Raw genomic sequence first — 27,039 nt, 5'->3', positions numbered from 1 at the left:
ACATACAAAGGTTGATTATAAAGTGTAATTCCCATGATTTTCTCAGCAATCTTTTCTTTTCTGGAGGGGATCCCTTAGAAACTCTTCTCCTTTATAGGTAACTAGGTAAATCTTGATGTAGTCAATTAGTCAATTTCTCATTTCAGTTTAAGCTCTGCCATATTTTCTTTCACTTTCAGCAGACTAGGGACATCCATGGAGACAGCAATCACAGTTCAGCCATTCATGCAGATTTACTAAATCTGTGATAATTCAGTTGCATCTAGGCTGTATGCTTGGTATATAAAAAGTGGCACCCACTTTGGACAAGTATTGTCCCACTTGGATTTAGCACACACCAAGGACTTTCCAGCATACTTGGTGGAAAAAAAATAGCTAGGTCTCCAGGAAGGTTCATGTATTAAATGTTGTTGACTTTAGAGAGAAAGAGAAGGCGGTAGAGGTAAAAATATCGAGAAATAGCACACTAGAATAATAGAGTCTGAGATCCTGCATCCTGGATGCCAGAAAGCCTATGAAGCTCTAAAAAGTCTGTGAGATCTTCCTTGCTCTTCCTGTCTGCGTGAACTGGATGAAAGGTAATCTCTGTCACTTTTCTAGGCTCTAATACTGCCTTTGTTTGCATAATAGGCATACTCATAGGCTTTTGGAAAATATAAAAGGACCATAAGAAATTATCTGATCTAGCCATCTCTCGCAGAACAGAATGAACTGCATCTGAACAAATCTTGTTGTATCTTAGAAAATCTGGTCTTAAAAGCCTTCAGGAATGGATTTAGAGATGGTCTGAAACATTCTAAACAATTTGTTTGGTTGACATCTAAAACCTGTTTAATTGTATGTGTCTACATTACAAGCTCTCCACTTACAGCATGGTCAGTGTCAGCTTCTAATATTATGATGGGAAATGCTAGAGTGCTTGATTGTCCCTATCTGCATGTTCTGCACATTCTTTCAAATGGAATAAATCTTTTGTCACAGAAGAACTAAATACACCTTGTTTGAGATATGGGTGAAATAAATGTGTTAATTTATAAAATAAAAAGACAATGCAGGTACTAAGAAAATAGGTACAGAAATTAAAAGATGACTGCAGCTCTACATAGGAACTTCTGAAAGTTTTTCTCACCCTATTTGTATCTAGCTGTCAAGCTGAAACATACTTCATGGTTTCTGGCTGATTTACAGCCTTGCATCTTCAAGATGTATTAATGGGAAGGAATCTGTCAGTGGGGAGTCAAACTTATTTTTATAGCAGATTATCTATGAGAGTTATTCATACAGCTCCCCCTCCCTCCCACCTTTTCTGGTTTTCTTTAACTCAGCTATGAAAAGTTTCCTTTCATCACTCCATTACCTTCCCTTTCCAGCCAAGGCCTTCTAGGCATGTTGGATGCCATTATAACATGCTGAAATACTCAGTGTTGCTCAGAGGTAAATCGCTACCAAAACAAAAAGGAAAATGCTCTTTTCCTACCTCCTAAAAGCTTAGTCATTGTTACCTTAATACTTATGAAGATACATTACACTTTACATTTCATGTAAATGTGTAAATTGACAATCAAACTTCTGCAAATGCGATTAATCCTTACTTTTGATTAAGATTGTATCACTTTATTGGTTTTTGATTAAGACTGGATAATAAAAACTGACTTTGGGGTGATATTGAGCTTGGGATGAACTAAGCCGCCAAACCTGTCCTTAAGGTTCATGTAGCTACTGGTGATTCTGCAGTCTGCTGAATATGTTTACAGCCATATGTTATTATACTTTCAATTTATGTGGTAGTTTTCAAGGTCTAATTTAACTCTCCTGCAATTTCAGGCTATTTTTTCTCATCATATCCAACACAGGCCGGGTTAATAACAGATTCTCTTCCTTGCTGCCTTTTCTCGGCCTTTTTTAGTTACTTTCTTCCAACCTGTAGTCATATATCATGTTTTCCAGATCTCTGTCCATTTTACTTCCTCCTTTCTGGACTCTGGATGTACAGAGTTTTCTTTAACTATCATTTGCCAAGATTGGATGGAGTTCTCTGGCTGATCTCAAGCACACTGAAAAGATAAGTCAACACAACTTGGACAAAAAATATGAGACTTGCTATTGCAGATCATGTTCTGCAGATCATGTTCTCCCTCATCTCGTACTGCCCATGCCCTGCCTGTACAGCTAATCATTGCTGCTAATATGTTAATACTTTGACATTTGTTCCCTCTGAGCTGTAGCCCCTTTTCAGCATCACCTTTTCAGCTTACGAAAAACCTTTTGAAAGCAATTATGGTTTCCATCATACATGCAACTTGTCCAAAGTTGTGTCATCTTCAAATGTGATGTCTGTTTTCTATTCCGTGATGCAAATCAATAACAAGAATACAGAAGTAAACACAAGACAGATTTTTGTGGAACCTGTACTGATGTATCATTCTAGTTAGATAATGTGGAAGGATTTTCAGTGCACTTGGTATTGTTGTACAATAATTTGCTTCTAAGTATGTTATAGTGGATAGTGCAAAAAACCTTATGAGGTCAATATAAATTAACTCGCTTACTATATTTACATACAAGCAAATTTACACATTTTTTTCAGCAATAGCGTAGATATATTCAAAAAATGTATTTTAACACACAAAATTACAAAATGTAAATGAATGCACCTATTTCTGATAAGCATTATTTTACTCAATAAATACAGTTAAATTCATATGTATTTGTTAATACTAGAAAGGCTACTCTGAAAAAAAAGAGTATATGAAAATCTGCATTGAACTCAACTTCAGTGTCTTAACAGTCCATAGATAACCAAAGGAGTAGGTCTCAAGATTTCTGAAAGAAAAATGGTGAGTTTTTCAGACTCCCCTGCTGTAGTCAGCTGTTTTTGTCTGTGACATCACTATTTTTTTACACTTTCACCTTATGAAGATGTGCATGCTGAAATCCCTTGAATCAGTTGCTCTTCTAGAACTGACTAACTCAAAGGTATTTAGTTAGCAGGGCAGCAGCCTTTCAAACCCTGCCGTAAGGAACCAGCTTTGGTTATCACTTTAACAAAAAAGGTTTCTATCCTTAGCTGGGTAATGTATTGTGTAGTATGATTCATTCTAAGAGCTTTGCTAACAAATTCTATGGTTAGAAATTCATCAAAACTGAAGTATTTTAATTGCCTTGAACAGATAGCTAAAGGATGTCTTCCTATGTCCATGAAAGAACACTGATGATGATCATATATAGCACACTAAATACCTTTGCAAACCACTCTACCCTGGATTATTCAGTGATTTTGCTTTGGAAATCTTTGTAATTCCTATGACCTATACAGTTAAAAAACCCCATGAACCTGCAGCTATATTTTTCCAAAAGCAGAACAAAGAAAAGAAATAACATACCTTTCACAAGGGACTTGGTATTATCTGAAACCCTATAATACAAATCTCATTCTGTTTCTTCAGTTAGTTGAGTGATTTTGGTAGGTGTGCCTGCAATCCAATCAATTTTAAACCAGCTGTAAAAATAGATTTCATTCACTGACATCCTACTCATGGATTAACAGCAAAGTTAATAAACATAAAAGAGAGTGTGATGAACTACAAATATTCTGATAGTACCATGCATTTTACCCCAAGATTGTAATTTTTCAGTGATACTTGTGTAACTGCTTCTTTGGAACCCACCACTATAGCTGAGGAATAATATATATTATATATATATTAAAAAATCTTGCTTTATCTAGCAGCAGAGAGAGGTCTCTGCCAAGCAGATCTTGTTGAACACCATGGTAACTGATTAACACTCATCTGTAAGTTTTAAAAGGGTGTTTACATAATAAAATATCATAATAATTTCAGACATACAGAATATGCTATAGTTGAGATTAGCTATGGTAGTCTTGCTAATACTTTGATCTTATGTGTGCTTTCTTGAGAACAAAGAATGTTTTGTTAGAGATAGTTCTCAGAATATGAGATCCAACTCTGAATGGTGACAGCAATCATTCATTGTGCTATACTAAGAATACTGTTTCTGGTGACAATAAATTAAATTTCTCTTCTTTAAAACATGGTGAATATCGAAGGGTTGAGCGTGAGGGAGCCCTAATAGGAAGTATCCTAAGAGAAACACTGAAGTATTTTGCAGTGCATTTCCACTTCCAATAACAAAATATTAGTATTACTCTTTGTGTTACAATGAACACAGAAAAAGGAACATCTAAACAGGAAAAAAATTACCCAGCAGGAAAACTCAGTAAATTTCTTGCTTTCATGTTTCCAAAGGCAAAGAAATCAGAAACAGAAGGGATCCGGTATACTGGTGCAAAAATCAAGCTTCTGCATGGCCCTTCTTCAGAAGAATATTCTGAGTTTTATTTAATAAAATACAGTCACACATATATTATGAACAAGAAATTCTCTACGCTTTCAGTTCAGTTTCTCACTCTATAAATTGGCAGATACTTCAGGGGCACAGACGGCTCCACAGTAAGCATACCTGAAATTACCTAATAAGAGGAAAACAACTTTTTGTTAACTTGATGGCTTGTTCATCAGCATGACATTTTTTATGACTTTAAAATCCCAAATTTATTAGGTATTAGTAGTATTTCATAGTAATGCGTTCCCTAGGTTGAATATCTATGACATATATTCTCTTCAGCTTGTTCTACGCTTTCCTTCTTTCCTCTAATGAAACTGCTGATCTTTCACATTACTCAAATTTGCCAAGCCATTTGCATTTCTTCAGTAATGTGTTTTGAAAACCTTTTCTATTATTGATGTGATCTTTTTTGAGGTAAGATTGCCAGGACTGAAATCAATTTAATGGGAAAGCATACTACTAATTTATATGCCTTCAGAATTATTTATTTCTTACTCTTTATTTACGGCAAACTCTTTATTTTCATAGTTGAATTACATACAAGGAATCTCCACCCCCACAAATGTAGTTCCGTTATTTGATACAGGGTCTCTAAATGCTTCTTGTTTACAGGTCATCTCATTTTAACATCCTGTGCCAAATACTAGTTTCATTCATGCTAGCAGACATCTAACAATATTTTAATGTAATATTTGTACTTCCTACTCATTTAATGTGATGATATCCAAATAGCTCCCTGTGCGAGTTATTGAATGATTAATGTCTGTGGAAATCTAGAAGTCTGTAGATTTTACTTTATCTCAGCAACAGTAGATGTGAACTTATTTGAGAGATTAATAGTGCATTGACACCCTTTAGTTCACCCTGTTAAATGTTATCTACATTCAGAGGCAGTCTATGTCTTCTCTTAAATGATACACAGTTTATTTTTTCTAAAATAATTCTGTATATTTCCTGAAAGTCATTGAAATGGGGAATATTGTGTTCTTCCTAATACTGATACTGATATGTGTTACATGTGAAAGGTACCCTTCAGGAATAGCCTTGTCCTTGGTTGAGGATTCTCCCCCACAATACTCTCTTGCATTCTTTTTTTGATGTATCATTTCATCACCCACAAAATCACTGAGAATTTAACCTGAAAATTTAATTTCCTTTCATTCTGCTACTGAGTATGACAAATGGGAGTTCTACCTATTAATATTAATTAAAATTCCAAACTAGTACAAAAATAGACAAAGGTAGATTGAAGTTGCAAGAATAAAAATTGCAAGAAACCACATGAACATGATCAATAGATTTGGTAGAATTGTGATAGTATGATAGATGTGATAGAATGACTATGCCTAGCAATGTCAAGGCATAGTTTGGACACCTCTGTCCTAAATCCCCACTAGGTGTGAAAGGTCTATAAGCTGACAGCTGAAACTCCACTGGAACCAACGCACACTCCGTTATAGTGCATAACGATCAACGAGACTTTCACTTTGCAAGCAAATTACCTGGGACTATAGTGTTCTCTCCTGCTTCCTTAGTCTAAATTTGCTCTGAGTTTACCTCTATATACTCAGGAAAATATGAGAAAAAATCTGCTTCTATTTGTGATAATAGGTTACAGTTTTAGAAATCATTTACTGCAATTGATGCTGTTCTAATTACAAGTATAATGAGTTATGAGGGAAGTCGTCCTTATATCTGCTACAAGGTACGTTTCAGTTACTACACAAACCCACACTGAAGGTCCAGCAACTTCTTGTTTGTGCTGTTCTGAAGATTATGTGTTTTGGGGGGGCTTTGACTGCTGAATCCTTTCTAATACAGACTACTCATAGCATGTGTTATGTTATGCTCCTCTGCACGCTCACAAATGAGTACAGAGAAACGGTGACTTCTAGGGCAGGTTTGTTCCAGGCCCCTCACAGAAGCCTCAGCCCATCAAAGACACATATCCAGATGACCAGAGGAGCACAGGGGCAAAAAATCAGCTGAGAAATGCAAATTAGGGACTGAAAGAAATGGACATTCTATCAAACCTATTCCAGGACAGACTGAGCCTCATTGTCCAGGTGTGAAACCCATTAAGGGTTTCAATGCTGGAGCACCTCTTGTTCTGATGGGGGTTGCTGCCTAAAGGTATGGGACACATTATCAGATGCAGGAAAAGAGCATTTCAGGATTGCACAGGATTTACTGTAGGATGTTTAGGGGAGGAACTAACTGCAGGAAAAGGGAGGAAATTATGTGATTTGAGGAAGTGTGCGGAAAATGGAGGAGTAAGGGGATAAAAAGAGCCTGTCTTGTAAATAGTTTGCTGGTGGGTATGCTCATGTGGCCATGCCTTGTGCCTCATAAGTGCAATCTGTCCTATCTTTTTGAATTCCTCCCCACTCTTTCTTGGGTGAGGGACTCTCTATTCTGTGAGCATGTGGGGGGGGGCTCTGAGTGCACCAATGGGAATCAGATCATGGGTTGGAGGGTCCCTGTGTCTGTGGTGCCAGTAACTGGAGGATGTGCAGGCAAGTGAATGAGCCTGTGAACACTAGCGAAGATCATCCTGGACTAGCTAGCACATGAGTGAAGCAGCCAGGGAGCCGTGTGTGTGTGTGTGTGCGCATGTGTGTGTGCGCGCTTGTGTGTCTGCTTGTCTGTCTAAGGGTGAGACCGGGGGAGAAGCTGACTCTTGGAGGAACCAGAGGAGTCCCAACCTGATCTAGAGAAAAACCGGAAAGACTGTGAAGTCTGCTGGTCTGTAGAGGTGAGAGCTGATGTTTGTGTATCTCACAGGGGGGTTGGCTGCTGGGGGTTTCACTGCTTTCAGGCATTTCAATCCAGCAGCATTACCCCTTGCAGAACAAACAAATGTTTTGGTGTGAACAGTGTCATCACTCATGGAGACTCTTCTAATGTATTCCGCTGTGCCCTCTTCTGACTTCCCCCCGGTCACAGATATTTCACCTAAAAGGTCACTTTATGTCTTTCCACTACAGAAAGCTGATGAACTAAAATGCTTTGCATTAGTATAATTCCATGTCCCAGGCTAATGTAGAAAAAAATATTACAGGCTATGTACCCAAGCATGCTTCTATCTCACAAATGGAAACCAGATGCAATTCTGCTGAAAATAAGCATATAATAAATAACAGACATGTTATCGATTATATCCTACATAGAATCTGTAGTTGGCTTATAATTCAGAGAATGATTTTTTATCCACAACTGTTTCTGCAAAGTTACAGTGGACTGAAGATCCAGTGAACTGTCAGCAGAATGGCTGTTGCTTTGACAGATACTGAAGACCTCCAAATGTGAAGGTGATGATGGAAAAACTAAACCTGTAGCCAATTACAGTATCACCTTTACATTCAATGCTGTTCACAAACAAATGGTTTTCCCTTTATGCATTCTACATATTCAGTCATTGTGACTGTGAGGGTAATTAAAGTGATTAGAAATAACTTTAAAAATATTTATTAATTTACATTATTTTTATGGGTCATTTTCAAAGTGTTTGATACACAGAGTTTGAGATTTCATTCAAGTTTTTAAATGACAGACTTGCCCAGCAACAACAGTGGTTCAAAGCATCAATGCTTTCTTGGCAATGCTGATATCAGAGCATCAGTGTTGTTTTAAGACTCTGCCTGTGAATATAGCATATAGTTTATATTTAGAAAGAAAATGCTTCTGGGATTCTGTAAATCTGCAAAATGGTCAGACTTTCATGCTGTTAACAGTCCACTGCACAGCAGCATTTCCGTGTATGACTCAGGAATAAAAAATGCTAGGTCAGCTTCACAACAAAAAGTCAGACATCTACTTTAAACGTAAGTTTTTTCTTTATGAAGAATGAAGTTTTAATTTTTGATACTGTTTATTGATCTGTTCTCATTTCTTCTTTGTTCTGTTAGTGACTTTTATATAATAACAAAGGAAAATCAACCTCCTTTCCTTTTAATGAAAAGAAAATATTTCATCGTAGACACTCAGACTGAGGCAGCTTTGTTTTGAGATTTGTAGAAAGGCAAGCTTTGGTATGATTTAATGGTAAAGCATCAGTGGCTGCAACTTTAATATCAATATGTATCTTCGTGTAAGTATTGTGAAGTAATAATAGAAAAGAATTAATCATTCCAGATGTGGAGAAAGGCATAACCATATTGCTACGTATCTTTGCAGTCAAGTAACATCTTGTGTGTTCTTTCATGGCTAAGGGCTCACACTACTGTATTTCATTAAAAAATGAAATACTGTTGTTAAATGTTTAAACGGAGCATATACAGAGAATTGTTACTAATTAGATCTTTTTCAAACTGGACCTACTTGTGTATGGCAGAAAAGTTGCAGTAAAACTTTTTAACAAGCAATACAGATGGAGTTAGGACTCATACTATAAAGTGTTTCCAGGTTATATAAAAAACTGCACCCTTATGGCTACAAGCTAAACCAGTATTAAAAACTCAAGCAACTGCGATCCTCAGGGTCTCCTCTGAGTCTTAGGGACACATCCATACAGGCACATATGTACATGCACAGAGCCAAAGAGTAGAATCTTAATCTTGGTTGAAAGGCATTTTGAACATTTGGGTAGCTTTTATTATAATTATTTTTCCTATCCTGCAACACCAGCTTGCTAACCATGAAAGAATTCAGGTGTATGTGTAGCAAGCATGTGCAAACTATCTGCTCTTGCCATTCAGAAAGTGTAGAACTTGCACTATTTTGAAACAGTACACCAGCACTCTCTTCTTTACTGTGTTCTTGAAGGTATTCAGAGGCTTAAAAAAGCAAGAAAAGAAATGTCCTGTACCTAGGTAAAATCTGTCTTCCTTTTTGCAGGTGTCAGATGAAATTACTTTCAAAGTAATTATTTAATTCATCAATAGATGAATGTATACTTCTATATATTTTGCCCATGTCTGTTATTCCTGTGTCATGGTTTTAGCAAGGCCCAAAATCCAATTCTTATTCCTAGCCCCCCACCCACATCTCAACCCCATGTGAGATGGGTTTTCCAGACAAAAACACGAGACTCAATATGGGGGAAGGAATATATATTACAAAGACTATACACATAAATAAATACTATAATACACTGCATACAATCTTAACTCTATATCTATCTCTACCATGACAGTAATATTTACAATGGGCCAAATCTCTTCTCCCTCCAAATAAAAGTCCAGGAGAGAAGAAGAAGAAAAGACCCCTTCCAGTCTGTCAGCAGCAGGCTCTCTCTCTCTCTCTAGGCAGTAGGCTTTCTGTGTCTTCTCTTCTAGGCAGCAGTAGTAGTTGCTGGCTCTCTGCCAGCACACACGAGGGAGGTCTTCCAAGCCTCTCTCGGCCCCCGTCTTCAAACAGGGGGTCTTTCCATGGGCTGCGTAACCCCAGACACGGCCGCTACACCATGGTCATATCACGAAGCACCGGGGTCTTCGTGACGGTCTGGTATCTTCAGGGGAAAATCAAGCCCCTGTGCAGAGCTCCCATGCTCTGCCTCAAAGATGGCTGCCAGCTTCTCTGAAGCTGGAGCAGGGGGGGGGCCAAGGTCACCCCCCACACACACACATTCCTTCGGCCGTCCTGGCTTATCTCTCAGGAGGCCATGAGCTTCCTAGCTCCTCTCAGCAGTGCATACTGCACTTTAGGACTCCTCTCAGTCTACCACCCCCTCCTCTTTCTCAGAGGGGTCTCTAGCGAGTTTGGGGGTTTTGGTTTGTCCAGTTCTTACCCTCCGAAACTCTCTTCCTGCTGCTGGCTCGGGTCTCTTGTCCTGCTTTTCTGCTGTTGGCTCTTCTCTTTTCCTTCTCTTTAGACAGCTCTCTGTCTGCCCTGGTTGCATACTGGCTTATGTTGTTTCTTTGGTCTTTATCAGTTGGCTCTTTGCCACTGTTCTTCGGACGCTGCTGTCCCTGCTGCTCCGTCACCCACTCGCAGTGGAGAAAACTCCTTCGGCATCTCAGACACAGGCACTTAGTTCAGTTCTGAGTCCCTGCAGCCCCCCAACGGGGGCTGGGGGGGCAGAGGCCCCCAAGGGGCCGGAGCCCCTTCTCCTCGTGGCCTCTACAACATGGCCACCTCTTCTTCCAAGAAGTACCACTGCTTCTTTTTCGGTCTCCAGAGATATGTTTATATTTTGCAGGAGCACTGATTGGTCAAGCCCCAAGGGTCACCACCCCCTGGTGGTTACCACTTTCTTAGTTTCAGGGGGAAAACCTGGCTCAAACCACTACATCCTGGTTTCTGTTAGGAAGAAAATTTTTAAAAACTGCATCAGAAAAATCTGTATCCCTGGATTTGGTACTCCCCACTTTCAAAAAAATTTTTGCACTTTAATTTTACTTACTGACTGACTAAACTTCTGCATGTAAAATGCAAACTGGCCTTTTTCATATGACACAGTTCTCAATGTATCTTTCACGTTTCAGTATCTCACTTAGAAGGTTTGTATAGTATTAGCTGATGAATACAACTGATTTACAAAGTCCACAAACCAATACCAACTTAAAAACAATTTACTGTGTTCGTTAGAAATTTGCAGGATCTGAAAACTAGATTTCAACTTTTAAAATTGTGTTTTATGACAGTAGCTGTAGTATCTGTATCTGAGTTTTCTTTTTAGCTTTTTATTATGATAGGTATATGAAAATGGAAAGGTCATTCATGAAAACACAGTTAAATTTTAGATAAAGAGGAAATTCACAAATTGTAAAAAAATTAGTGCTGCACAGATAAATTAATCACCATTCTTTGCAGAATGCTAGTCTTACTGTCATGCAAGCAATTTCTTCTGTCTTAAAACATTCTTAGCTATTGGATTCTAAATGATGAGAAGCAAAAAGCCATACACTTAGTAGAGTGTACTTGAGTGTTTGTGCCAAAGATTGCTTTAATTTAAATGTCTCATCTTATTTCTATATACATGGAGCAACATGGAGCATAAACAGTATGAATGAGGATGTTCATTTTGCCTTACTATAGTTCTGTGACTGTAAGCTAAGTTTATATAGACAGAATCAAGACACTGTGCATGCTACGTCAATGTTGCTTGCTCTGATTTACATCTGTGATGATGTAGGGAATCCATCTTCACTGATACTACAGTGTCCTATATATATATATAAGCTTGAACTTATATATATACTTTCAAATAAATACGTTTAAATGAGAGTGAAAACATTATATATGAGTGGACTGGGATGGCAAAGTGGTTAGTGTTTTACCTGAGTCTCATTAAAAGTGCCACTTATCAACTTCTCCATTTGTGGGCCTGAAAAATTTTGATGACACTAATGACACAAGAGAAATGCATATCACAAAGGAACCTCTGTGTTCCACAGAAGTTGAGAGCTAAGCCTAAACAAGGTTATCCTCTTCAGATGCTTTCCTCAGTGCATTCCAGCAGTGGTGAAATTCATACTGGGCTCTGACAGAGGAGCAGCAGCAACTCGCTGTGCTGCCGGGGAGGTGAGCCAGACCCAAAGGCAGCAGGACAATGGCCTGATGGACAAGTCCCACAGCACCTGAACAAGAGAGGCAGAACACAGCTGGGGACAGTGAGCCAACAAGCTGGACAGCAGGAAAGTCCAGAAGAAGTAAGGCAGGTGCAAGGTCAAGCCAGGAAATCCTGGCCAGCAGGTTGGATTCAGATGTGAGGTATGTGACTGGGCACTCGCACGAATGCAGCACAGCCCAGACAGGGAACAAGGGCTATTTTCCTTGCAGCTCCTGAGTGTAAGGGGACAGCTTGTGCTAAGGCATCTCACAGCTCCCCCTCAAACAGCTCTCTGATTTGGGGCTGCACAGCTGTGCTGCTGTCAGAGCTGGCTCTGAGCCAAAGCAGCCAAAACCCCACGAAGGGGCTTTGACACCAACTTCGTCTGGTTCATCCTTTCTCATTACCTGATTGCAGCCAGGAAGAGAAAAACCACAGATTTGAGCACTGCTCAGAGTGACTTGTCACCCCACTGAAGTGAGCATTCACACTGTGTCATTATTTCCCTCAGTGACCTTGCACACCTATCAAATAGGATGTTACACTTTATATGGTCTGTACACACACATCACATAGCATGAGAACATATTTAAAAGTCTCCTTATTATCTCTCTGTGATCCTTTGGCTATTGTGCTGATTTTGGCTGAGATAGACAATTTTTCTCACAGTGGCTAATATGGGGCTGTGTTTTGGATTTGTGCTGAACACTGGGATGAAAATATAGTGTTGTTTTTGGTATTTCTGAGCAGTGCTTACACGGAGCCACTTTTCTGCTTTTTGTACTGCCAGGCAGGAAGTTGGAAGTGCATGGGAAGTTGTGAGGAGATGCAACCAGGATAGGTGACCCAAACTGACCAAAGGAATATTCTATACCATATGGCATCATGCTCATTATATAAAGTGAGGGGAAGAAGGAGGAAGGGGGGACATTTAGAATGATGATGTTTGTCTTCCCAAGTAAACATTACGCGTAATGGGGCTCTGCTTTCCTGGGGATGGCTGAACACCTGCCTGCCCATGGGAAATTGTGAATGAATTCCTTGTTTTGCTTTGCTTGTGTATGCTGCTTTTGCTTTCTCTTTTAAACTGTCTTTATCTCAACCCATGAGTTTTCTCACTTTTTCTCTTTTGGTCCTCTACCCAAACCTGCTGATGGGGGAGTGAGTGAGTGAGTGGCTGTGTGGGCCTGGGCTGCTGGCTGGGATTAAACCGCCTCACAGTTGAACTGGCTGCCTTTAGAATTAGAGGTTCAACTTCATTTCAAGTTGAGAGATGGCATTAACTGCATACAAATCCTGTGTTCAGTTCCGTCAGTCCATTTCTTTCCTAATGCACACATAAATGAAAAAAAATTACAAATCTAAGTAAAATACAATACCCGCGTATTTCTTCTAGGTTATTGTATTCCAGTGTTCAGAATTGTTAAAGAAACAAGTAGATGTGTTCCGTGCAACTTAAGAGCTTTTATTGTAAATGCAATATGCTCATTGGTAACATGTTATGATGAATCTGAATATAATCTACCCTGGAAAAATCTACCTTGTCTCTAAAATTTGAGAGGTCCTATCTCAATATTTCAATCATTACAAAGTTACTGCAGCCTCTCTTTTAATTTCTGTATCAGATAATAAAACTCTGGAGTAATTATGATTTTATTATATGTGCTTTTATTTAAGTAATTTCACTCCTCTCTGCAATCTGTTAATCAGCTTCCACATTCTACAAATCAGTATAACACTAAGTTCACTGTGGTCAAATTCACCTGAAAAAGGCAGATATAAGTATCACATAAATCTTTGCAATTTGAAGTGACACCCATAGCTCAGGGCATTATCAATGGATTAGAGTTGCTATACAATATAAATGTTTATGCTGCTTTGCAGTGTAATACAGATAAGACTACGCAATCAAAGCTTTCACAGACATAAACAGACATCACACACTGCAATTATTATAATAATCATAGATGGCAAGTATTAGAAGGCAGTTCTTTTTTTCTGGTTAACCCATTCAGTATACTCACCTTAATCCAAAAGCAATTTCTATTAATGGGTTAAAAGTCTGGGTTTGCTTTATAATTATGCTATATATATATTTTTGCTATATAATTATGATGGGAAATTTCTATAAAATAGATGTAAAAGCATCTATTTTACATCAACCTGTTTTAGTTGATTGAATTGGTGTTTATGTGAACTAAGGAAGGAGAAAGCACTATATGCTTCCCCAAAATGTATTCTAAAGATAAATTTTTAATGGTTGTACTTCCATTACAATTTTTTAGTCCTATCATCATTAGGTATTTATTTAACCAGTGCACCACTTAGCCTACTATCAGGTACCTTAAACTAAATATAAACATACAGTTCTTACCAAAGACAATTTCCATGAAATGGTAGGTTCAGATAAGTAAGAAGCAAATGATACGATATGTAGAAGCTCAGTTACAAATTTTTTAGATACGGAATTTACTTTTTTGCCCTTAAAACAAATTTTAATGAAGCTTATTTCTAATTGTCTCCAGCTACTGTGTTCATGATTCATTAGTTGTTGTCTGGTAGTAATCCTACCAGAACCAGGTTTTGCAATTTGCCTACATATATCAGGAAAATGAGCTAGCACAAAGTTTCATTGGCTTCCCTCTTGAATGAAAGAGCACAAAGAGTATGGGTAAGGTAATGCCATGATTCTGGCCCTGTTGACCCCAGATGTTACCTAGGACAGCTGCCAGAAGGGAGTGGGAACCTCTATGTTAACAACCATATCATATAGTATGTAGAACATTATGTACCATGTTAGCTGGCTTAAATTTTCTTTTCAGCACTACACCAGGGTATCTATCCCAAAGAAATCTGGCAGTACGTTGCAGTACTGTAAATTGCAGTACATTGCAGTACACTGCAGCACAATTGCAGTACATTGCTGCACATTAGGTTGCTGTACACCCTGTTTGAGGATAGATTTTCAGAGCATACAGAAATCCTGACAAAAGTGTGTCTGTTAAAAAATTCTTTCCTGGTATGGCTCCTCTTTGAGGAAGATCTGTACCTTCCCTCAAAAGCAAAAGGATAAATACAACTAGAAAGAAATGCAAATAATAAATAAACCTGACTTTATTTCTTAATATAATGCCACCAAGAGAGTCTTGATGACTGGGTCTTCATCTCATAATGAAACTTCAAAGCTATATTACAAATATTTTAATTATGATCTTTTGATAGGACCTTTAAAAGAAAAGAATTGGACTTTCATTGGGAGCTGGGAGTCCAAAACTGATGTTCAAAATAATTTACATCCATCTCTGATAATGGAAGTTTTTTTTACAGTGCTTTTTCAAAATACTTTGTGTGCAGTATAATCAAAGCTTCTGAAGAAGGACTAAATTTTTCTCAGTAAACAAAAACTCATGCAAGTTATAAGTCTCCTTTGCCTTTCTACTAGCAAAGTAGCTACTTTGCTAGCTCTGAATACCTGCAATATCATTTGAAGCTGCTGAGTACATACTTGGAATTCACATCTTGCTTTGCTTTTTGGTTTAAGAATTAATGACCTTTCTTAAGACACCAGAACATTCTGGACTGAAATAACTCTTATTTTTAACAGATTGTTCTTAGCGGTCTCATGGAATGAAGAATAAAGATCCTCCTTTTGTCCTTTCCTCTTAGATTTTTTTCACACCTTAGTTTTCTGTTAGACCTATCATAATTGTAAATTCCTTTTCAGACTACTTCCAGAATATTACAAAGGAACCACACATTGGAGGAGTAAGTCGTTTGCAGATATTTTTTCTTTCAAATCTCTGACACCAATGCTACAAACAGGTGGGGGGAGGGTGGTTTCATTTTCACCTTCTAACCATCTAACCATCTAACCATCTGACATAATGAAAACAGGAAAATGGAAAACAGAAAGAGATAAAGTAGAAAAAGATGCAGAGGACAGAATTTCATGAGATTTACAAATAGAGTTTTGTCCTTCAATTTTGATTTCTAAGAGACAAAATGTTGTCTGGAGCTGTTCTGTTCGATCACAGGAGATTGGAGGGAAACATTAAAGGGTTATGGCTGAAAAACTCTTGACCAGTGATACTGATGAACTCCCCTCTTCATACTACATTTTTGTTATCCTAAGTGTGAATTAACAGGGGAAGTTTTGAGGTGAGGAGACCACTGTCTATTTGTCCCCATTTCCAGCCTCCCTGCAAAAGAAAAGATGGTGAAAAGAATCACAAGGCAGTTACACAGTAGCCAGTGTGTGTTGATGTCCTTGACAGCCCAGACTGCTTCTGTCATGCTACTGAACATGGGGCACAACCTCCTCACTTGAACCACTGCAAGAGGAATGTCTCTAGCAGAGGACATGACACAGGGAAGAGTTTTTCCCATTCCAGTTTATATTGAAGAATAATCATATTTTCTCCCCGCTTAATGCCAGAGGTTTGCTATTTTGTTTGAACAGCAAATCATTCTGAGACTGATTAAAGCTTCTGTTTGTAGTGAATAAATTGTTAAAAGGCAAACCAATCCCTTTTAAAGGCCGTTTCCTGCCCCGAGTCATTCCTATAGGATTCACATTGAATTCAAGGAGAAGTTAACACACTCATCCAAGGGCAGTATTCACACCACAGTTAAATGACTGTGAACTTTGTAAATCCTTCAAAGCAGTTAACTTATATGTAGTAGAAACTGTACTCACCCCAGTATGATGCCTACAGTCTTAAATATTAGACTCTACGAATCTTACATGTTGAATTTTTTATTGAAAACATAGAAAAAAGAAATTTACATTTTAAGTCTTTTTGGTGTATGAATACAGAGCACTAAAAGAATATGTTTTAAAAAAAAATTCTTAATAATAGTCTCATGCTGATACTAAAGATTTTTTGAGTATAATGAAAGGCATTCGCATCTGTCATTGAGTACTCATAAAGTTTCAACAGGAAAGATGTGTATTGTAAAAGTTTTGACCTTAACTGATATACATGAAATTATTTTATTTTGGATATGCAATACTGGTTACTTGTAAAACAAAACAAATATTTTCCTGACCATAACAGCCAGGGTTCAGTTCATGTTTTGAAGAAACAAAAGACTGTTTACTCCATGTACATGAAGCAGAGAACATAATGATCATTGCAAGTACTAATATGGCTTCATACTTTAAAAGATAATTTGACAAGAAAATTGGGTAAAAAATACTTTTTCACAACTATTTAATCACTCAGTGATTTAACACAACGCCATTATTTAGGAACTTATATTTTATATATTTTCCTATTGATCTGTTGATCTTCATATCCTTAATTCACACTGAGGCAAGTCAATCGATTTCCTTCCAGAAGAGGGCATTCTTTTTCCTCACATATGCACAACCTCCCTGAGATGGCAACTGGGGAATGCAATATAGAGTCTTTTAGAAATTCATTGCGAAGAAGAGAAAGGGATACTTGAAAAGAATGGCTTAAGAATATTGTTTTCTGTACAATTCCATGCCTTCACTATTGAGGTTTAATACCATGCACATTGCCATTGTATGATTTTCCAAGGACACACTGGCTGTGTCAAACCTGTTTTTGTCTTCTCAAAACATTTGAAACAATACATGTAGTGTATGATTAGTGGAACTAATAAAATGAGGTACCATAGGATAGTGCTTGTGGTCAATGACACATAATCTGTCTATGCTGTTTTAGATGCATTTGTGAATGGTCCCTGATGAAATATGAGTGTTAGAAGAATATAATTTTTGCTACAGTAAAATATAAAGGTCACCATTACATGAAGGGACTTAAGATGCCAGGATTCTTAATGAAAAAGCATTCCTGTCCATAGCTGTGCTAAATTAACACAAAAGCTTGCCTGTAGACATACTTTTTTCAACAGATTTTTTTAGAGGTTGAGGTGAAAGGCAGTTCCACGTATGAAGAAACATATGTATCAAGAAACATATGGAAAACAGCAGAGGTGGCTCTTGCGGTTCAGATTTCTTAGTCATGAACCAAGTCTGATTATAGCTAGTATGAAAGGCATCTTAGAGAACACTCCTGTTATAATCCCTTTCAGTGCAAGTAGCTTTCATCTGAGCCACGCTGTATTTCTTTCCTGCATGTCTGGGCTGCCTGGCAGCCCTTACACTGAGGGCAGGCAGCTGCTGTATTTGTTCAACTAGTAGAAGACAAGTTAACCTTATCCTCACCAGCCATTTATAAATTATCATAGGATAAAAAGAAAGACTGTATCTCAGCTATTGCTCCATTGAGGTTCTGAGATCACCACCCAAAGCAAATATCCCATGCTTTTCTGAAAACTCAGTGTAATATACTCATTACCCACCTGTTAAAGAATATGTGTATCCTTCATATCCATAGTTAATTGAAATTCATCTGAGTTCTAAATCTGTGATCCTATATATCAGACTCACTGCAAAGATAGAGATTAGCTGAGTTGAAACACTGAACCTGAAATTTTCACAAATCTAACTTAGACTTGAGTTGTAGTTCTAGACAGTCTTTCTCCAACCACTCATTTCTTCATACTGTCATTCACTCAAGTGGCTGAATGTCAGCCCTTCTTCTGCCTGTGTTTTGTCCAGAAGTAAAGTGGTGGATCTAGTTTTCTCCTACAGTTATGGTACAGAAAAGGATAAGAAACGCTCTGCTAGGAATACAATAGAATTTTCATTCCATTCCATTTCTATTCCAGCTCTATCATTTCTGCTCATAGAATTACACTAATTACCACTGTTGTAATAAATGTTTTATTTATACCTACAACTCGCAGATCATGTATGCACTAGCATTTTCCAATATTTCCTGTCTTTTATTCATGTTTTTTTATTTGCATATCAGTATTTTATAGCCTACAAACGACTTACCTATATTTTAATGAAAATATTTAGCTGTCCAGGAGGGTTTCTCATAAGTATACCTGAACATAAGGTAATTCTAAAAACTGAGAAATATATGAATATTACAAAACAGCCAAAACAATTTCACTTCTCTCAGTTACAATACAAGATAAGAGATGTTTAAGTTATCTTTGTCCTTCTTCCTCATTTTCACTTATATTGTGACACTTCATGATAAATAAAGTTTTTTCTTTCAGATGAAATCTTCAATCCTTAGAGAAATTAAGCTAAATTTCAGTCATTAGGCTTTGGTTAGTGACCAAATTTTATGTAAAATATATAAAATACATAAATGAATATTGAGAGAAGAAATTACTAAAAGGTTAAAACACACATGAAATTAGGATAACTGCTTCTCTGAGTCTGGTATTGGTAGTTACATTATACATGTGTTTCAACTACCTATATAACTCAGGTTTTTTCCAGATCTTCCTTCCTGTGCATTTCCTTAAGTCCAGTCCTTCAGACAGTAAACAGACCAATCAGCTTTCCTGAAGTGGGGACACAGGAATGAGCTTCAAGTCAGTGCCTTTGCATTTCATGTGTAAATCTTCTGCATATGTTTTTGGAAAAAAACCCATATTTACCACCTGTCTGAATTATTCTAATTCATAAAAATATCATGCAATTTATGCATAAAGTGTGATTAATGGCAGAGATTTGAAGCGCTGAATTGACACAATACAGAATTTTTAGTTGCTCTGCTGAATATCAAAAGGAACTTGTGTCAGAAAGGAGTAAAGAACTGATACTTTGACAAAGTCTGCACAGCTTCTGTCAGTCCAGCTACTTCTTGGTACATCAGTATTATTATCCTCCTTATAATCAGTAAATAAACCAGTTCAGCACTGTGAGAACTAGTATTATATAAAAAACAAAACAAGCCTCTTCCAATTATTTCTAAACACTACCATATAGAGATTTTCCCTCTTTTCCTACAGCTGTGCTCTTCACAGGATTTCTTTTTCTTTGTCCATTTCTGAAAATACTGATGCCAGATACTTTTGGCATGTTGTGCATCTCTAAATGGAACTGTAGCTTGGTATATTTACAATGCATTGCTTGAAAGGGTATTTGAATATAATTTTATTAAGATGAAGTATAATTAACAGTAGAGAATTGATAAGCCTATTATGATTCTAATAAAAAAGATTAAATTCTTTATTACAATGAATTGTTGTGTCTGTCCATTTAAGTATCACAGCTATGTTACTACAGTGTGGACTGGGAATACTGAGTTGCTATGACTATCTACAATCAGAAGTGACTTCACTGTTATCTGTAATGGTTACACTCATAAGATTTAAAGCTGGCCAATCGCTTTTAATACAGTCAGGCAGAGGCCTGTATGAAATTTTATGCTCTTTTACCTATGAAGAGACGGAGAACATTTACAGTATTATTATATAGGTTTAGAATTTTTTTCATTATAATGTTTTTAAATACATCAGTGGCCAAAATTGAGAATCCCTTTTAATGAGCATTAGAAAAAAAGCCAGGCTGACAAATAAAAGCAGATGGTTTGCAAAGACAAAACCAGAATTTTCTCTAGAGCGTGAAATCTTAGGTAAAATATTTTATAAATAACACAGCTATCTGATATTTAAAAAGTAGTGCCAAAAGTTTCATATGAACATCTTTTAGCACTGAACTGTAAATACTTAAATAAACTATGCTATAGACTTATTTATCAGCAATTTGTTGTTAGGCCTGGCTGCTAATGAAATCACTAAGAATTTTGCCATCGTCTTTAATAGTGATCTTTTTTCCAAGAACAATTTCCACAAACTAAGGTGTTTGTTTCTCCATGAAAAAAAACCTGAAATAAAACATAACTCTTCTGGAGATAGCTTCCAAAGCTTGCCACACTGCTACACCTAATGTTGTTAAATGGAAGAGGGACATAGAAAAGCAAGTTTTACAGTATTCTTGTCAATTCTCTATGCTTGCCATAAAGACTTATTGGGTTCTCGCTGGTAACAATTCCAGTCACAACTGTCTAACAGTTTGCTCCTGAGCACCTATGATGTACAAAGATTATAAAAAAGGAGTGCAGTTTTCTGGTCTTCAGAAACATACCTACCAAGAAGGAATACCTATACAGTAGAACTTGGAACAAACAGTAAGAAGGGCATTGATCCTCAAAAATATTTAACGAACTGTAGCTGTAACGTTCCACACATTCACCAAGTCTGTAAATTCAAAATAAGCTTTCATAATTCAGCATTATTTTAACGCAAAAGAGACTGATTTGAACGAATAGACTTTGAGAAAACGAACATGAATCTTATGAAATTCAACAAGGATAAACATAAGTTCTTGCACGTGGGGAAACATAATCTAGGAGTGCAGCACAGTTTGGGATCTACCAGTCTGGGAAGTAGCTCAGGGAAACAGGTTCTCAGTGTCCTGGTGGACAACAAGCTCAATATGAGCGAACAGTGAGCTGCTGTGCCAAAGAAAGCCAAGAGGATGCTGAGTTGAATCAACAGGGACATCAGCAGCAGAGATAAAGAAGTTGTTATCCTACTCTGCTCAGTGATTATCAGGCCACATCTGAGATACTGTGGTTGGTTTTGGTCCCTGCTATTCAAAAAAGACGTGAACAGGCTGGAGATGGTCCAGAGGAGGGCTGCAAAGGTAATCCAAGGTTATCTTGGGACTGGAGAGCCTGCTGTATGAGGAAAAGCTGAGAGAAGTGGGGTTGTTCAGCCTTGAGAAAAGAAGGCATAGAGGAGACCTCATCAGCTAGTTCCAGTATTTAAAGAGTGGCTACAAAGAAGACAGAGACTCCCTTTTTTACAAGGAGTCACATGAAAAAGACAAGGCAAGTTACTCCTATGGAGATTTCAATTGGACACAAGAGCAATATTTTTCACTATGAGAACAATCAGCCATTGGAATAATCTTCCCAAGGAAGTGATGTATTCCCCAACACTGGACACTTTTAAAATTTGGCTGGAGAAGATGCAGGGTCATCTTGTCTAGAATGCAATTTTTACAAGAAAGGTTGGACCAGATATTCCTTCCAACCTGGTATTCTATGATTCTATTACTAAGTCATGAATGTGTATGGAAAAGCTGAATAATATTTCTTTCTTAGTAATTCCAAGGGTTACTACTGAAATACTCTCAGTTGAAGCCTGGACAGAGATTGTGAAAAAAAGCAATTGGATTTCTGAATAGCAAATTATGAGTTTGATTAGAAAAATGTAAAGGCCTCAACACTGAAATTTCTGGTTTACATACAACACTTTACAACTGATTTCTGAAAATGACAGTAGCACATTTTAATTATTTTTCAAGGCCTTAAAGGAGACATTCTCACAACACTCAGTAATACATTTCCTGATTCATATTTTTGGCTATAATCCTAATTTGCATCTCTTTAAGCTAGATCATGGGCTTAGCCTTCCAAGTCCTAAAAAATTCAACATGACATGAATAGGAGAGACTCCAAATTGAATATAATATCAGCATTTATCATAATCATATAGAATTTCATGAAAGCAGCTTGATATTATTACAGAAATTATTTCATTGATAATGAAAAAAATTATTTCTGTTCTTGTTTATAGAAAAAATAAGAGAAATGAATACAAGTGCAATGGAAGGCAGTGTAAGCTCCATCTCAATTAATGAAAAATAGAACACAAGGCTATTATTGTGCTTGTCTTGGATGTTGCTACATGACTGCTGATTAAGTTATACTGCTCAAAACAAGGCAAAACATCAAAACATGTAAATGCTTGAATATATCCAGTGACATTTAATAAGGTTTTCAAGGATGCAGCTAATTTTAGCACAGTACACAGTACTGGAGTAGCAAAACAAGAATTGGCTAGAAAACACTTGAGGGATTCAATGGGATCTGAAAATAATGCCCTATCTACATTTTAGGGATATTTTGATATCACTCCTATCTTACTTCTTATTCAGATTTTAGTCTTCCATGAAAAAGATGTCCTTGGGAAGACAGGACATTCTGAGAATCTCTCTGAAGCAGACTGCAATGGGAACATACAAATTTAAAGTCTCATTGCTGATGCATTTAGGGAGAAGGAATGTATATGAGGCAAAATATAAAGATATGGTGATAAAAATGGATGGAAGGATAAAGAAATGGGTGAATGATCACTGAAAAGATCCAAAAGCATCCTCTGTCCTCTGCTTATATAAAACCAGTATTAACAAACTCCTGTTACAAAGAAAGGCAGAATCTTAGGCAGTAAAGGGATCATATAACCAGTATTTTGATATCTGGCTTTGTGCTGAAAGAGGATTCCCTGAATTGCTGGACAGTAGAAACCTGTCGATTGTGGTAGCAGTTTAATACAGCTTTCTCTCCACTGACAAAGGATGCACAGTTTGTATGGCTGAACTTCAAATGTAACCCAATTTATTGAAACATTCCTTATTTCATTAAAATAGGTGGCCCCACTTTTGAGGTGTCTGTACCAAATTGTCTTTCACCAACAATCATTATGTGAAGAATACAGCTGTTTACTCCACTGTGACCTGAGTGCCCATCTTGCCCATTGTGTCCTGACTATCAGTTCTAGGAAGATGTGTTGTGCAAAATCCGAAATGGTGATGCAGTTAAAATACATTGAAAATATTTTTGTATCATCTTCCTAGCAAGCAAAATGAATTCCCATTGAGAACAAATGTACACATTAAATTGCAAAATTGAAGAATGTAATTACAAACAGAAAATACATAAAAATAAAAGAATAAATAAAGAATTTAAAAACCTCAGAAACAGAAATATTGTTAAGAAAGAGAAATGGTAGTTTGTGTGAGTGACTTTGAGAAGCAGAGATGAAAAGTTAAATCCATGGATGCTCTGAGCGCAAGAAGAGCAAGTACCAACACACAAAGCATAACCTCCATTGATGATTTCCCAACAGACTTGACAGGAAAGGGGGATGTTACCTTAGGAGTCATTCTTGAAATTGAGATAGCCAATATGCAAACATGTAGTTGATAAATACAAGATATTGGGTTTTGTAGCTTGCCGTTAGTACACTAGACTTACAAAACATAACAATGGTTTTATGGACACATTCCCAAACTTAATTCACTGAGACATTAGAAAAGATGTTTGCTTTCTCTTTGTGAAGAACAGATATAGTTTTTTTCCTGCCAGATCCAACAGTTCCTTCTCATCCCTCCACCAATGCTTTTATAAGTAGTAGTACAAGCGCTGAAGTCAGAGCTGACACTCAAGATTTGCCCCCAAATCATGAAGATAGCATTGCAGATGAACTGTACAGAAATAGTATTTTTTATGTAATCACTGGGTTTAAATTTATCTTTGCTAATGAATAAAGTTAATAGCATGGCAGATGGGACAAATCCACTTCATGGGTTAATGAGAAAATGCATAAATATACAAAACCTGATGTTATAAATGTTGACATGCATCCATGCATGTATTATTGAAGTATATATAGGAGAAGCTGGTCAAATATTTCCAAAGACTGTTTATAAGCATTTGTTCAAATTTTGAACAGCTATTCAAATTAACTATCTTTATACACCTCATTATTTGCTGTTTACAAGCACTTATGTTCCTATCAACATTCTGGAAGTACTATTCTTAAGAAAAAAAATAAAGAAAAGAATGATGACTAGTCAATAGTTCAATTTACTTTCTTTTAAGTTATTTATTTTAAATAATGTGGATATTCTTTAAAATGTAGAAACAAGCTATTTTTACAGTATTCTTGCCACACACAACAAAATATAAACAACTCACTAACAGCCTTAGCCAGAACTTTGTCAGTATAAATTGTTGTTCAAGACTTTCTAATGGCAAATAAGTTTAAACACTGAAATATCCAGTGTTTAGGACTATCTAGGCTGTGCTCAGTTGAGCAATAGGAAAAAAATAACAAAAGTGACTATGCCACCATTATGCTAACAAAGCCCTTGGGGTAATAGAGACTGTTTTGACCTTATGGCACAAATTAACACTGCCTCAGGGTTCCTTTAATTTAGGCCACCCTGCAATAGCCTCTGGCAGTCAGGGATTATCAGATGAAAGCAAAACTCTTTGCTGTGAACAGAGATTCAGAAGACCTTAATTCAATTCTTGACTGTATCATAGAGTCTTTGAGTGATATTAGGAAGTATTGAACTTTCTGTGCCTCCTGCTGCTGTATGTTGGAGCAGCAGTAACATTTACATACTTTATAAATGTGCTATGAAATTAATTTAAAATCTTTTCGGAAACTTTGAGCATAAAGCCTTAGAAGTCCACTATCAGTTTTGTCAGTCTTCGGATGCTCTGTGACAGAAGAGTCCCTACCTCACAGCTGACTGCTCAGGCTTCAATACATGAAGGATTTTTTTGTTTCCGCATGTCTTTTAGCATGTAAAATTTAAGAAGGCATCTACAACCACCCATAAAAACAGGTTTGTTAAAAATCCCTTGAGTATATGTTTCCTTGAAATAATAGTCATAAAAAATATCCTGCAAATGGATTTGCACATATTCATGGATTATTTTTGTGGAATGAGACATCTCCGAAGTCCAGCTTTTCTGATGTGTTGCAATGAACATGCTGTTCAGGGCAAAATTGGATATCAAAGAACTTTGATATGTTGGGCTGTGTGCACATTCTTAAAAATTTAAGGCTATATTTTGAACAGTTTTATCATTCACATGTTTATTCTGTTACAAAACTGCCAGTTATAGCATACTCAACTTCATATTACTGTGTATTGAACCAATTGCTTTTCTTCTAGTAATACAAAAATTAATTACAAAGTTTTGAATTTTAAAGCAAATCCTCACTGATAATTTATCATAGCTTGTATACATGAATTCCATAAAAACTGAATGAAAGCTCAGCCAAATGAATTTTTTTCTACAGATTGACATGTTATCCTTACTTATTTAGCACATGCCCTATTAAATAAGCCTGAAATCTCTGAAGGTAATTTTCTTCTTGTTTGAAAAAAGTAGCACATCATATTACATAGACAGACAAAAAGTAATATCTAAATTCTAAAAAAACTAGGTATGATACATTGTGTACCTAATGCAAAGGAAACAGAAGAGGTGGTGTTCTCAAGTATATCAAATATTTATGGGCTGATAGTAACACTGGCAGGTGTGTAGTGACAGGTTGCACTCAAAATGCTTTGTACTTCATTTGGTTATTTAGTTGATGTATGTCCAAAATTCTACGCACCAATACCCAGTGTGGAAATTTTCACTTTAATGTAACATTGGGAATCTTGTTGTCTTTTTAGCTTGGAGAGAAATATATAAAATATTTTCTGAGGCTATTTCCCCCGAGTGTCTCTCTCATGGTTAAGAAGTGAGAGGGTGGACACCAAAGAACAATCTTTCTGAGTTTAAGTTTTGAGATATTATTTTTGGAGTCTGATTTGCAGATTTTGATCTTGTTATCAGTTTATGAAGACTTATGCAAAAAAATATTGTGACTTTGTCTTTCGCACCTAAAGTCATGCTTGCCTGATTCCACCCAAAAATACTGTCTCATCTTGAGTATAATAGGAAGGGTACATGTGTACCTATCTGCATGCACATGAAAGTTGCTTTCAGTTTTATACTTCCCATTTGTTCCCTGCAAGAGCTGAAATCACAAATGTTGCTTTGTAGTTTCTTTATTTGTCACATTATATGAAAGAGGAAAATAAGATAAATTTTACCTTCTTCTTTCTTCAATTACTAAAACTCAGAAGTATTATTTATGAAGTTTCACAGGTTTTACACTGGAATGGCTTATATTTTATGAAAATAGCTTAAACCAAATTTGATACTGTCATATATAGCTATACATATAGCAACATAAGAAATTAAGAAAAATAATATTGAACAGCTACAGGAAAGATATTTTTTAAGCAGCCATATATGCTGTATATAAAGAATAATAACTTCTTTATTATTTATGCATTGCCATAAGTGTACATAGGCTGCAAAGTCAAGGCTTACAGAATAATTAATGAACCAAACAATAAATATTTTCAACATGCTCAGAAGACCTAAGCTAACTCAAGTCCCAGCTGAGGAGGAAGGCAAGATCAGAGCAACTGGGGAGCTATGAGAAATCAAACATGCTATGAATGGGGCAGACATAGCCCAAGTGCACAGCTGTTCTATGTGCTCACAAAAAGCTAATGCATTAAATAGTTAATCTTTCATTAACAGTGTGTAATCAGTTGGCATGATTTGCTCAACATGCAAGAAAACTGGTGACTGTTCCCTTGAGAGTGTAATTCCAAGCTTCCGCTTTAT

The sequence above is a fragment of the Neopelma chrysocephalum genome, unplaced genomic scaffold (genome assembly GCF_003984885.1).
Source record: "Neopelma chrysocephalum unplaced genomic scaffold, ASM398488v2 Primary Assembly neopelma1_24, whole genome shotgun sequence".
Taxonomy (NCBI): domain Eukaryota; kingdom Metazoa; phylum Chordata; class Aves; order Passeriformes; family Pipridae; genus Neopelma; species Neopelma chrysocephalum.
This window is presented reverse-complemented; position numbering follows the sequence as displayed.